The sequence below is a fragment of the Pelodiscus sinensis genome, chromosome 17 (genome assembly GCF_049634645.1).
Source record: "Pelodiscus sinensis isolate JC-2024 chromosome 17, ASM4963464v1, whole genome shotgun sequence".
NCBI classification, from domain to species: domain Eukaryota; kingdom Metazoa; phylum Chordata; order Testudines; family Trionychidae; genus Pelodiscus; species Pelodiscus sinensis.
The window spans coordinates 26,501,122-26,515,297 of record NC_134727.1 but is presented as its reverse complement, the minus strand read 5'-3'; positions in this window follow the sequence as shown (position 1 = coordinate 26,515,297).

Genomic DNA, 14,176 nt, shown 5'->3' with positions numbered 1-14,176 from the left:
GCAGTGCACTTCTAACATATTTTCAAAAGCTATAAATCCGAGTTTAACCCTGGTTTTGCAGCTAATTCCTCTGGATTTGCAGGTCATTCTGTAAACAATGTCTGTCTGTCTCTATCCTTAATTTTTGCTATTAGCTAGTACAGATACCAATCAGCCATAAACTCTCTGTAGGAGAGAAGCCAGTTCTGCTATAGGGAAACCTAATGACTGTAACTCATTTTCTCTTATACATCCTGTAATAAGAGTAAAAAAAAAAAAAGTTGTCTTTCCTTAGAAATAAATAATATCATATGCTGGTGCTGGAAGTATGGGTACTGCTGCAACTCCTCTCCCCCCCCCCCTCCCCCCCCCCTCCCGGCTTGAGGTAGTAATAATGAACAATGAAAAACTAAAACCATGGTTTCCATTAGCAGCCCTCACATGATAAAAATTGTTCTAACACTCCTGACATCACAAGACCTAATTGTATCAATGTCAAATGGAAAAACAATGACTTGCAGCATGTTTACGCTCCTAGCTGGCCACTGTACCAGGCAGATTTTTCTATTTATGTCCAGTCTGACTAGAAAGAAAAGGCCTTGATCCTTTATGGTTATCAGTATATATGTAGATGCAAAGGATAATATATATTACCCCTGGATGATATCTACCTATTTAGATGGGAAATATAAGCTATTCAGCACAAAAAGCATAAAATACAGGCATTATTTTACGGTGATAGGCATTTTACAGTTATAGCTCAAATCTCTCTTCTGGATTTCAATACAATTTTATCAAAATAAATAAGTAATTTATATGCAGAATTGCATAAACCTTCTCTACTCTGTCTCTGTCAAGGGAGGTTGTCTTCATGAAATACAGACAGGCTACGCTTGCCTTTCAGTTACTGGGAGAAACAGATCACTAATATAACCAATATATGGAATAATATTCCTAAAAGTACCATTTGATAAGAGAGTGCAGAATTATTTGACCCAGTCAATTCCCAATATGCTTCATGTGCTGCTGCCAATAGCAATCTCTCCTGCTTCTCACTCCAACATAAATGAATAAAAAACAACAGTGAAAGGCCCTCCAAGCGTGCCTGCTGCATTAAAGAACCAGCACATCTGCAGCAATTATTTTCTCATTGACTTGAGCAATTTTGAACTCATCATAGGTCTGAAAAGTCCAACCATTCAGTTACTTCTGAGAAACTGTTTAATTATCAGTCACTAGAATCTACAGCACCACTTGTTTTATCTGATGGGTTGCTGGCTCATTTCAAACAATCCCCCAAGCACTTTAAAGGTGTTTAGGTGGCTAAAGACGTAGATGGGCACCTTTTAAGTTTAGCAACAAAAGGGATTTAGGCACTAAACTTTCATAGATGCTTTTGGAAGTCCTACTGACTGCCTATCTGTATCTTTATGCAACTCAATACCTTATAAAACCTGGCCCTAAATGTCTGCAGGAAGTGTTTTTGTGCTAATCCTCCAAACACTACTACTGGCACAGGCCATCAGTCCATAAATTATTCATTGCCATTATATTCAAGGATTTAATGAGACACACAATTAAAAAACATATTAAAATAGATTTCTACCTTACAAATAAAGTGTTAGATTATTAAAACAGATTTAAAAATACCTGATTTACAGCTCACCACTTGAGTCCAGTGTAAACACTGAAAATAGACTAACCAACCTTACATTTCTTTTCTGGCCAGTTTTGTTTTGTAGTCTTTGTTCATTAGTGCAATGCTGCATTGTCTGAGTAGCTAACCCCCACAGTGGAATGTTTAAATCCAAACTAACAACTGGTTTCACTTTTAGAAAAACATCTTCACAGTATTTCTGAATCTGAATTTTGAGCCCAAACCACTTTGAGCTTATGTCAAGATCAGCTGGCTTTTAGATCTTTATTTCTGACACTTAATATTTCCATTTTCCCTCCCTTAGTCTAGATATTTAAATAAAGGCCTGGCAGCAGGTAAATCTAGCATTCCAATCAAGGGTCTGACACTGACAGAATATGTGTAAAGAATGTTGACGAAAGCCATATAAATGCGAAGTGTGATTAACTTTCCATTTGCATGCCCCACAATCTCCATAGAATCAAATTTGTACATGCTTAATTTTCATTAATAAAATCAATATGTATGCACTTGTACATGTTTCAGGAAGTGCCAATGCACATGGGTGTTTAAAAAAACACCCATGTGTAAATCTCTCTGCAACAAGGTATTCAGAGAAAATATTTCTTAATATTCACATTATATTGAGGTTATTAAAATTGCCCAAGTGCTTTGGCCAACATTTTCAAAAGTGGGTGCCATCTGAATGCAGATTTAAGCAACTAAATAAATGGCCTAATTTTTAAAGGGTAAGTATCTAGAGATCTCATTGAATTATCAAAATTGTCAAGGAGTAACTTTGAACGTAGGAAACAGCTTCAATTATTATTTATTCCATTTTAATTTTGTATCTATTATATGAGGTTATTTCTTGTTAGGAATATTATCTTCTTCTTACTATATATTTTAGAAATGTACATCTTTCTGTCTGTCCAGCTGTCTTTGAGTCCATTTGTTCAAGAACTCCTCCTAAACAGTCTGAGCTAGGACCACCAAATTTGGAATGCAGCTTCCTCTTATCAGAACTCAAAACAAGGTCAAAGTTTGGTTAGGCCAGGACAATGGGATGTGTGTGGAATGTGATTGTTTCATACCAAACAGAAAGGGAGGGGTGCGATAGCAGAGACAGTTATACTCATGCATGACCACAGGGGGGCAGCAAGCACAGGGGACCACAGGAGGGCAGCAAGCACCCCCATGAGCAGCTGCTGGCCTGCAACATGTGCCACCCCAGTCTCCCCCAAGGAGCAGCTGCTGACCACTGCCAAGTCCCCACCACCCTGGGCCAGCCCTGGAGAGAAGCTGATGGCCACCCTCACCTCCTGTTCTGAGTCCCCTATCCCCTCTGCTGAGCTACCTCTCCTCCCAACCCCCTGATCTGAGTCCTGCACCCTCCACCACCTTCCCTGAGCCCCGCCTCACCCCCCAACCCCGACTCCAGCGCCCCCCCATAGCCCAAGCCTCCTGTCCTGAGCCCTCCATAATCCCAGCCCTTACATTAACTCCTGCCCAACCCCTTTCTGCCAGCCCCTTGCCCTGAGGGACCAGAGCAACTCCATCTAAGTCTCCTATACTTTATAAAACACAATTTCACAGATTTGTGTGGGTTTCTATTTGAAGATGTCCTTAAAAGTTGTCTTTGTCTATTCGCATTTTCTTACTGAAGTAAAACAATTTGTTCTCACTCTCTCTCCCTTGCTGGGATCTTTGCTTGACTATTCCTATCTCATAAGCTGCAATATAGCTGTTGCCAGATCAAATAATCCTGCATTATCACCTCCAATTAAGCAATCAGACTAAGAGACTTCACCAGGGGATGGAGGTGCATTTAGATCACTCAACCTGTTCTTTAAACTCCCTGTAGTTTTATATTTTCATTTCTTGGGTTGCCACAGGCAGCTGTGTGGACATTATACAAGGATTGAAATACTGCCATCAGTTATCCTGTAGAGTTCCCAGGAGGGGGGAAAATGTATCAGCATAGCAAGACCAGACTAGTTCTTATGGAGATAGCCTACAGTATGTCATAGCTTCTTGCTGGAAAACAACAAGATTCCACAAGCTGCTGCTTTCGTCCCATCTTCTACCACTCCAATTTATTTTTATGTCTTTTAAAACTGCAGAATATTGTATTGGCAGCACGGAGCTTACATTCAATGTTATTAAATCACAGCCTCCTCTTGCTTAAAATGGGGGTAGGGCACCTAACAGATTAGCCTGGGGGTAGAGAAAATGGTGCAACTAAGCTGGTCACAGCCAGTCAGTCCCGTACAGAAGACAGGAGTAGCATATAGTTTGGGAGCAGGATTATTGGCTTTCAAAGGAAGCATTTCTGCATGACTGTTCTGCAGTAGTTGCCAGCTGAGATTCACCTGGCTGGAGAAGAAGTCAGAACTCTTTCATCTCCTGCTGCTATGTTTCATTTCTCCACGCTGCTCTCTCCTATCTTGTCCCTTCATGTTCGGGGGCGGGGGAGGGGAGGGCAAAAAGGGCAAATGCAATGCCAGGAATAGCAGCTTAACTTTGATCCAGGTTTCCTCCATGCTGAGGGATCCTCAGCTGCCCCTTTCAAAGAGCTTTATGCACAAAGTGACCTTAGGGGGGGCTCAAGACCTAAGTGTCCAACCAACCCAAGATCTACAGTCAGGGAAAACCCTGCACAAAAAGCATCTCCTTTTACATATCATTTGAAAAGTGAGCAGGTTCAGTGTGAGGATCCACTGAGGGAAGCACGGTCCCACTCCTAAAAGTGCCTTGCCCACAGTGGCACCCATTCCCTCTCCCTATGTAGATGCCCGGCAGACACATTCTGCACTAGCTGCAGCTCTTGAGGTGAGCCTCGGGTGAACAGTACACTAGTAAGCTAGCCTTGAGATAACAAGGCATGAGGGTGGCCATTGAATAGCCGGTCATAAAGCTATATCCTCAGGCCAAGCTGCATACGCTGTAGTATCAGGGGACTGGGGGGGATACAGGAGGAGGAAAGGTTACTTAATGCCCCTTTTGTAGCTTCCAGATCCTGGGACCAATTATGACAGGGGTGGGCAATAATTTTTGATGGGGGGGGCACTCCAAGATTTTGGAAAGTGGTTGAGGGCCGCACTCTTCCATGAAATTAATGGAGGAGATGTGGGGACTGGGATGGAGGTTGGCTGCAGAAGGGAGCTTGGGGTAAGGGACTGGGCTGCAGGAGGGAGACTGGAGTCTAGGAGAGAGTTGGGATGAAGCAGGCGGTTGTGGCCTAGGGCAGGAGACTGCAGTGCAAGGGTCTGGGATGTGACCCAGGGTAGGAGGGGATTGTGATCAGGCGCAGGAGATTGGGGTGCCAGATTTGGGAGGGGGTTTGGGTGTAAGAGGGGGACACGGGCGTTGCATATGTTGAGTGGAGGAGGGGAGACAGAGAGTTGGGCCTGGGGTGCCAAAAGCAGGCTGTGGCCAAGAGACTTACGTACATGATTCTTCTTAGCTTCCTGTTATTCTAACAAGCAGCTCCCATTGGCTGGTTTCTGCTAGAAACCAGCCAATGGGAATGTGCTGGGGGCAGGGCGACTCCTAAAACTCCCCCCCCCCCTCCAGTTTTAAAACAGAAATGGAGCCCTGCAGCCGCATTTCTGCACAGCCCACGGGGCTGCGGGGCAAGCTGGGGAGCCTGTCTGGGGCTCCCCGCTGCCTCGCAGGCTGGAGGCGGCGGCTTGGCAGGTCAGATCTGGCCCGCAAGCTGTATTTTGCCCAGGCCTGAACTATGGGCTGGCTTAATCTCAGGCACCACTTAGAGCAGCCACAGTGCCACTCTCAGCTGTCTATAGGTCCAGGGGGCATGCCAGAAGCCACGCATCACTTCATCACCTTTACCATGAACTCACAAAGAATTGTACTAGCTCTGGGCGACCTTGAGATTTTCCCTCAGAAAGCTAGTTCAGATGGCTTGCAGGGCCCTTGCACTGTGAGGGACCTAGCCTCTTTGTAACACACCCAACAGGACTGAGTGAAACATGTGTCTTTCCTTCTTTAATATTACATTTTAAAATATTGCTTGGGTTTTCTTTGTAAAATTTATACGCCAGCTGAAGTGACATTCACTCTGTGAAGCTGCGTCTCCCATCAAGGCCTCCCGAACGAAACACAATAATATTGCATATGCTGGCTATTAATAACTGAGGAAAGTGTCTTCCCTGTGTTATTTTTCATCAGAATGTTGTGATATTAGTTTATACACACACACACACAATACAGACATGCTTTCTAGCTGAAGGCTTTTTTTAAAGACAGTAATTTGGCCTTCACAATAGTGGCCTTTACTGAATGTAAAGCCCTGGAAAATAATGCGTTGGAGAGAAGTTCAATAGTGAACAAAGCTGGTTCGTGAAAGGGAATTTGCTTTACATGGAAATAGAAAAACACTGCCATCTTTTGGACTAAGAAGCTATTTCAGCGCACTAACCAGTTGACTATACTGAGTAAATAGTTTGTCGCCTTATACACACATATTTGGGTGAGGTGCTAGATGTACTCCCAGAGAGCCTTAATTTTACCAAAAACCACAAATCATTTAATGGTCTAATTTAATTCTACAAATGAAAGGGAATTTAGGCTCTAGTGTCTGACTCTAACTCTCCTTATCATACTTGATTACAGTGGTACTTGGTTAAAAAAAAAAACCACAGTAGTGGCAGAAATATCAAGTGTATTCTTTCCCCATGTTTACTGGAGAACTTGGACATTCCAGTCAGGGCTGTTCTTACCCATATGCAAAATACTCAGCTGTATGGGGCTAGGGTGACCATTCATCCTACTTTTACCTGGACAGTCCCTTATTTAAGGCATCTTCCCAGCATCCCGACTTTTATTTAAAAAACAGGCACATTGTCCCGTATTTCCCCTGCAGGGAGCTGGGGGGGGGGGGGGGGGGGACGGAGCTTCAGCCACTGAAGCTCCAAACACTGGCAACTCCCCTCCTCTCCCCACTCTTTATGCTGCAGGTTTGAACTTCATCCCTGCAATGGAGCAGAGTGGGTGGGGATTCCGGGCACTCAGCGCTTCAGCTGCTGGAACCCCAAGCGCTGGCGGCTCCGCCCATGCCCCCTGCAGAGCTGATGCCCTGAGTGCTAGCAGCCCTTCTCCCCTCCCCCTCCTGCAGGGCTGAAGCCCCGAGCACCAGTGGCCCTCCTCCCCTCCCCCTCTTGCAGTGCTGAAGCCCTGAATGCCGGTGCCCCTCCCCCTCCACTGAGGGGCTAAAGCCCGGAGCACCGGTGGCTCCCTTCCCGCCCTCCCGCCCCCCTGTGCAGCTGAAGTTCTGAGCGTCAGCAGCTCCCGTTCCCCCCACCCCCTGCAGTGTTGAAGGCTTCAGTGTGGGTTCCCCCTCCTCCATCCCACTGCAGGGCTGAAGCCCTGAGTGCCAGAGGCTCCCCCCACCTCCATGGGGCTGAAGCCCAGGGTGACACCTTGGTGCCCAGTATTCCGCATAGGGAAATACGGTCACCTTACATAGGGCACCCAAAAATTTGGGGCACCACTGGGTCTTAATGTTCACCCACCCCTTTCTTTCTAGCCATGTGCTCTGGCTCTGCTTCCTCTGGAGAGAGGAGCTAGTTAACTTAAAAGTCACAAAACCCTATTAGCAGTACACTGATCCTGTAAAAGAGCCATTCACATGGTAATGAAACCGTTTAACAGGCATTTGCCAAACCTGGGTATATACTGTCAGTTTCTAAGTTTACTGTGTTGCTTTAAAAATACTTCATTAGTGTGTTGCTGATAATTTGAAAATCACATCTCTAAAATATCACCTCTCCCCTTCCCTCCCCCCTCCCCCGTTTTGACATTGGACATAGGGGAACCAGTTATAGGGCCCCATAAATCCTAAGGACAGCCCTGGTTCCAGTGATGTGGATCATGTGAAATACCAGTACTTGATTAAAGGGGCAAGTAGCTGAAACTTGAACATAAATACTTTTGTCTGAACTTAAGAGTCATTCAGAAGTTTTCAACATGAGGATTTTACCAGCAAATGCTTCTTAACCAGTTTGATAAGAAAATCAACACCCTCCTCCCCCTTTAATTTTCTTTTGCATGTTATAGTACTGACACTTTTTTAGTCATCCACAAAGTCATCCAGGAAAAAGAGGGTCGGCAACAGCTGAACTTTTTTACTTCAACATTTCAACCCAGAAGTCCTCATTCTCTTGTTCCTTCTCTAACCTCTACACTGTTCTTTTGCAGAATTCATGAATACATAAGGCCAGTTCTCTAACCCAGCATTAGCCTCATGTGGCCTTTCCTGGAAAGCACTATGTATGAGTCTGGTATTGCTCTAATTCAGGCTTACTTGTCCTCTCTATGGCCTCTTTAGTGCAGGAATTTTAGAATTACAAAAGCAGCTTGAATCTGAAAATATGTGTCCCTGGTTCAATAGACCGGTGGCTTCTGAACGTTTTTTCTCATGACCCAATTAAAAAAAGTTGTTGATGCTGCAACCCAACAACATTTGACTGGAGTGTGGGCTCTGGGCTGGGGCTGAGGATGAAAGCTTTGGGGGTGGGAGGGTCTCTGAGTTTGGGCAGGGTCAGGGCTGGAGTAGGAGGGGTGCTAAGGCAGAATTCCACATTGTGCCCCAGAAGTAGCTAGAAGCAGGTTCTCAGCCAATGGGAGTGTGGAGCTAGTGCTTGAGGCAGGGGCAGTACATGGAACCCTGTGCACTCCCCTCTCTCCCCACCTGGGAACCAGACCTGTTGCCAGCTGCCTCTGGAGCACAGCCCAGTCTGTGGTGCCAAGACAGGCAGGTACCTGCCTTAGCACCCCCACTGGTCACCTGATCCCCCTGCAACAACAAGACCAGTGCCCAACATTCAATGACCCAGCACTGGGTCACAGCCAGTAGGTTGAAAACCACTGCAATAGACCATGTCCTGCCATGCTCAGACCCATTGGGATGAGTTAAAGATGGAATGCCAGCCTCTTGTTCCACTTCTCTTCGTTCTCAGTTTCAACTACCAGTTCGTAATGGGGTTTTCACGTGGATTTTTTTATATATTATCTTTTACATATTATCTGTTATGGATTGTTTGGCTTTTCCTGCAGAAGCAGCACTTGTATCTGACATTTCCTTTGATCTTGAAAATATTGCAAATGGACTTAGCAGTCATCTAGGACCTTAACCGAGTCCCAGAAATTGGCGGGAGCCTTTCCATTGACTTTATTGGACTTTGGAACTGGCACGTAGAAGGCTTGTTCTCCATGGGAGAGTCTTCTTGCTTTCACATCTGTTGCAAGAGTAATAAAATGCATGAGAAACCACCTCCCCTGGTATCACACTTGCACATTCATAATGACTGATCTGTTGCCAATTATATCTTTTGCATCGTAGTCTCAACTCCATTTCACTGACAACTGAAAAAAAAAAAAACCATGACAGTGAAAATCAAAATGCACGATGAATAGGTTAATTGGATTCTTAAAAACTACTTGGTAACAAAATATCAGAATTCTGTTAATCTAAAATATCAAAACGTAGCAGACAGCAAGCTGCTGGCAGAATATGATTTAATCATTGCATGGTTTTCTTTAAAGTTACAAACTGTCAAAAATCTAAAATCTCTTCTCCATTGGTCTTTCAGAACAGCAACATTTAAGTACAAACTACACTGGATTAAATGCAGCAGCTGGAAGAGGGTTCTTTTATTTTGTTTTTTAAAGATCTGGAACTAAACTAATAGATTATTTCCTGTAACTTACATCCAAACTTCACAGCACCACATTTCTTATGCTTAACTCATAGCTCATTTGAATTTCACTTATGTAAACTTCAGTGGTGTGACTGGTGGTGGGAGCCCTTGAAAAGCCACAGATGAGAGTCAGAAAACTGGACTGAGAAATGGCAAATAATATCTGCTAAGTGGAAAAGAAGCTTACTGAGGATCTTGTCCTCAAGGCAAACTGCCCACAGAGTACAACAGACGCTGCACCCTAGAAGGACTGTCTTCTCTATCACTGCCCTAGAAACAGAAAAGCTACTGTTAATAGCTGCAGAAATTGCTAACGTTTTCAGACCTCCATTTCAGCTCTTACCTATCTGCCCCCGTGGGACATGGCTGCCTAGCTATTTGCAACCTTCTGCTCTGTCAGCAACATGTCCAAGAAGTTTTTTCCCATTAGTTGATGGCCTTGAACATATGGCTCATTGTGCAAAGGCACTGGAGTCCCAAAAGATACAGATAGGCATCAAGTAAGATTTTCAAGAGCACCTAAGTCTCAATGAAATCAGTGGACAATAGATGTCTGTTGGTTGTTTTTTTGTTTTTTGCTTTTTTTCAAATCCTAGTAGATGCTTATCTGCAGCCTGTAGGCAGCTAAGTAACTATGACAATTTGATTCTTTGAAACCCTTCATTACACTGAAAGCCAGTGGCAAACTGATTTTAAACATTTTGGCTGCTATCTGTGCCGCTCCAAACTGTTCAGCTGTTCACTTGTTCCTTGGACCAGTGGAATCTATTTTTTTTTTAAATTCAGTGTTCCCAAAAATATTGAGTGTTCCCCATTTTCAGCAGTGAGATGTCCTTTTGTAGTGAAAATGGTAACATTAAATCCCATAGCAATGAAGCAATACAAGTACGGGGTACTGATTAGCTTATTGACGCACAAACATTACTTCTACACTGGCATCCATTGAGGAAACATGGGAATAATTGTGTAACACCGTCTGTGACACGGACCAATTACTAGCCACAGAGAAAATGCAAAAGGTTATACCAAGAATAAGAGGTTTCCAGATTTAGGGCTCATTTTATCTCTGACTGGAGTCTCAGCAGGTTCAAAGCAATGGCCTCTGCCCATCTTTACACTAACATGATGTCCATTCAGGATTAGCGCTATTTCAGAAATCCCATCAAGATGTAAAATGTGATGGACAAAAGCAGCCATTAAGCCACATGGCTTATTGTCTTGTCATCTTGCCTTACTTATGTCTGAAATGGAGACAACAAAACCAAATGAGGAGGGAAAAAACATGAAGCGTGTCAAAATGGATTTTACTTTGTCATGGAAACACTTGATTTTTGTGAGAACCGAAAACAGGATTTAAGGATACTCCTCCTAGCCAGTCAACTCCCAGCTAATTCTCCTTGACAATTTAGTGAAGCATATTATAACCTTCACCATAGATTAGGAGTGGGCAACTCAAGACACCCCCCCAATCACACACACATTTCATAACATAGCTAAATGAAGAAAATCCTGTCAGAATCACAGCACAGGTCGTGTGGTTCACTGCTGAACACCAGCTTGACTTGAAATGCAGCTAGCTGAAGTAAATCTACTCAACAAGCCAGACTGGTGCTCCAGTGGGGAAGTTGCATTTCTTCAACAAGATTCAATTTGATGCCTCCTTCCCCCTTTCTCACTCTCCGTCCCTCCCCCCCAAAAAACCAAGCATTAGAGTTCTCCTCATTTTGTTATAAATGGTATAAATCCATTATAGGACTTTTTCCAAGAGCCAAAGACAACAGCTCAAATGATACTGGGCTTTTACTGAGACAGAAAATTGACCCACATAATAAAATGAGTGTCAGAGTTGCAAGACAGTTTAGTCAACACAGAGGCAGAATAAGTGATGGGCCAAATGGCCACTTCAAAATTTGGCTCTGAGGACTTTCTTCTTAAAAAATTGAGCATGTTGCCAAATAATAGGAATGCTTGCAAAGTGATACCCTGAATTCACTGTATCTGTACTCTCTTCTGGTAATGGAGCCATGAGGCATTGACAGCATTGTGATCAAAGCTGGTGGAGCATGAAACTGTACAATCCACTCAGAGGGATGAAATGACATGAAAATAGCAACTGAATGATTCGAACAATTGGGATGTTTTTAAAAGGTTATCTTGATTAATGGTTGGGTACATAAAATGGAAGGAATGATGGAATAGGCCCCAAATTTCAGATTTCTTTGACGCACCAAACAACTTACACTTTAAAATATTTTAATTATTCTCAAAATTTGCCATAAAACAATTCTAGGCTTGAAACACAAAGAAAGAATTAGGACAGAAAGGAACTTCTTGGACAGGTGGTATCTACTTCTAGATTTATTTTTATATTTTATGGCTGTGGGATTGAATGTTGCCATTTTCACTATGAAAGACCATCTCACTGGTGAACAATGAGAACATTCAAAATCGTTGTGAACACTGAATTTTTTAAAAAAATAGATACCGCTGGTCCCAGAAGTAATTCAGAGCACAAAGGCAAGAGCAGATTAACATTAAAGTAGCGAACATAGAAAAAGCTCATAGCAAATTCCATGTACAATTCCCACAGCCAAAGACTAAGTGAAGGAAAAGAGTCTGGACCCTTTGTTAGGCTGGGCCCTTCATGGTGGCGGTGACTCCCATCTCTGGAAGATAGATAGAAGCCGTGCCATCAGACAGCCCTGCAGCAATGCTGCTTCAGTAAGAGACCCCAATGGAATCTCGTATACAGCATGAAAAGGTTTGAGAGAGCATAAAGTGTATTGGAACAAATGTAAATCCATAGTCCTTGAGCTTTATAACTCCTCATGTACCATGAGAAACTCAATAGGAACACCCTCTGCCTTGGGACAGAAAACCCAGTGAGGGACGTGAGGAATTTTAAAGGGCCAGGGATGATCTTTCCACTTGATCCTTGCAGACAGCCCCCTGTGGAGCTCCACTGGCTTCCATGTGGCTTCCCAATGGTACCAAATTTCAGGATTGGGGCCCAAAATACTACAGAGTTTTATCCATCTTTAAAGGTGAATTTGCAAGTGGCATTGTGTGTTAGAACAGCTGTTATGTGTACAGTAGTAAAAGGTCAGTCCTGATATAAGGGCTGAAATGGGCTGTTCGAGAAACAATTGACAACATTAAACTTCTGTCAAGGGCAAACTGGTTCTGTCATTGCCTGGTAATAAAAATTAGTTAATTTTGGGAGCTGGTTAATTTGTCCAATGTTCCCTCTCCAGCAGAAATGCCTCAGCACTCTCTTATGTTACTGGACTACACAGCTATGCAAGTCAAACTGTGTTGATCTATAAAGAGAAATATGCAACATTTATTCATAGTACTTAATATTTGCTGACAGAACTGACATGTGGATACAATTCAGCTATGTCTCTCTTCATTCTCGGCGCCATACACAACAATGCTAGGCTTACTGTTATTTTCCAGTCTAGCTGTCTGTCACTGAATTATTGATCTGAAGAATTCTAGTTGGCCACACATCATGTGCTCATTGGAAAAACCTGGCACTCTATTGACACGCACAGAATGCAGTGCTTCTTGCTGTCACCGCCAAAGGAAGGCACAGAACAAACATCTGCATGATAACTGAGACACTGCTGTGTAGAGCACCGCACAGTTCATGTGTTCGTGGCTTTGTTAGGTATTTCAAAACGTGTAGTACAAGGAAGAAGGCAATCCAAGATGATCCACTAGAAATCCTGGCTTTGTAGTGTGGTTTTGGTGAAGGAACAGAGGAGCAGTTTGTGGAAACTGAAGTCCTCTGCTGCTAAAAGATGTACACATCCCAAAACTATGAGAAGAGATCCAAGGATCTTAGATGGCAGAGAACCATCTGTACTATTCACGACAAAGCATACATTTCAACAAGATCAAGTAAATATGCTTAACGCTGCATGATGAGAGGAAGGAATCTGGTTTAACCATCTCACGAGAACAGCAGACAATTGGGGTACAGTACTGGACTTGGATACTTCTCTTGAACTTAAATGAGCAATGGACTTGCACTATTTAAGCAAAGTAAGTTTAAAATAGGTTTTCCCTGTAACAGTATAACAGGGGTAGGGAACCTCAGGTCTGGGGGCCACATCCGGCCCCCGGCTTCCCTAGATCCAGCTCCTGAGGCTCAAGGCCTCCTCCCCCAACATTGGGGAGGTCGTACTGGTGCCCCAACCCCTCCACTGCCCCATGGATGGGCTGGAACGCACACAATCTACTAGGCTAGGCCCCTTCAGACTCTGGTGTGTGTGAGGAATGTGGAGAGTGTCTTTCTCCACCTCAGGCAGGAGCCAATGGGGGTTTGTTTTTCTGGTGCTTTTTTTGTTTTTTGCTTTTTTTTGAGGGGAGGGGATTGTTTCTCACTTGTGTGCAACCCCTGACTGATCTGAATATGGGTCAGTGGTCCCCCAGCCGCACCTCTGTCCTATAAGGTTTTGCAAAGTTGAAAAAGAAAAAGAGAAATATATCAGAAATTAAAAAGAAAGGCAATATAATTGTGTTTCCTACATTATTGTTGGATTATTAATATCTATTGGGGCTGTCAAGTGATTAAAATATTAATCGTGATTAATTGCACAATTTAAAAAATTAATGGTGATTAATCACACTGTTGGATGTTTTCTACATTTTCAAATATATTGTTTCCAATTACAACACAGATTATAAAGTATACACTGTTCACTCTATATTTATTTTGATTACAAATATTTACACTGTAAAAACAACCAAAAGAAATACAGGTTGGACCTCTCTAGTCTAGCATGCTCAGGACCTGATTGATGCTGAACCAGAAAATTTGCTGGACCACTGG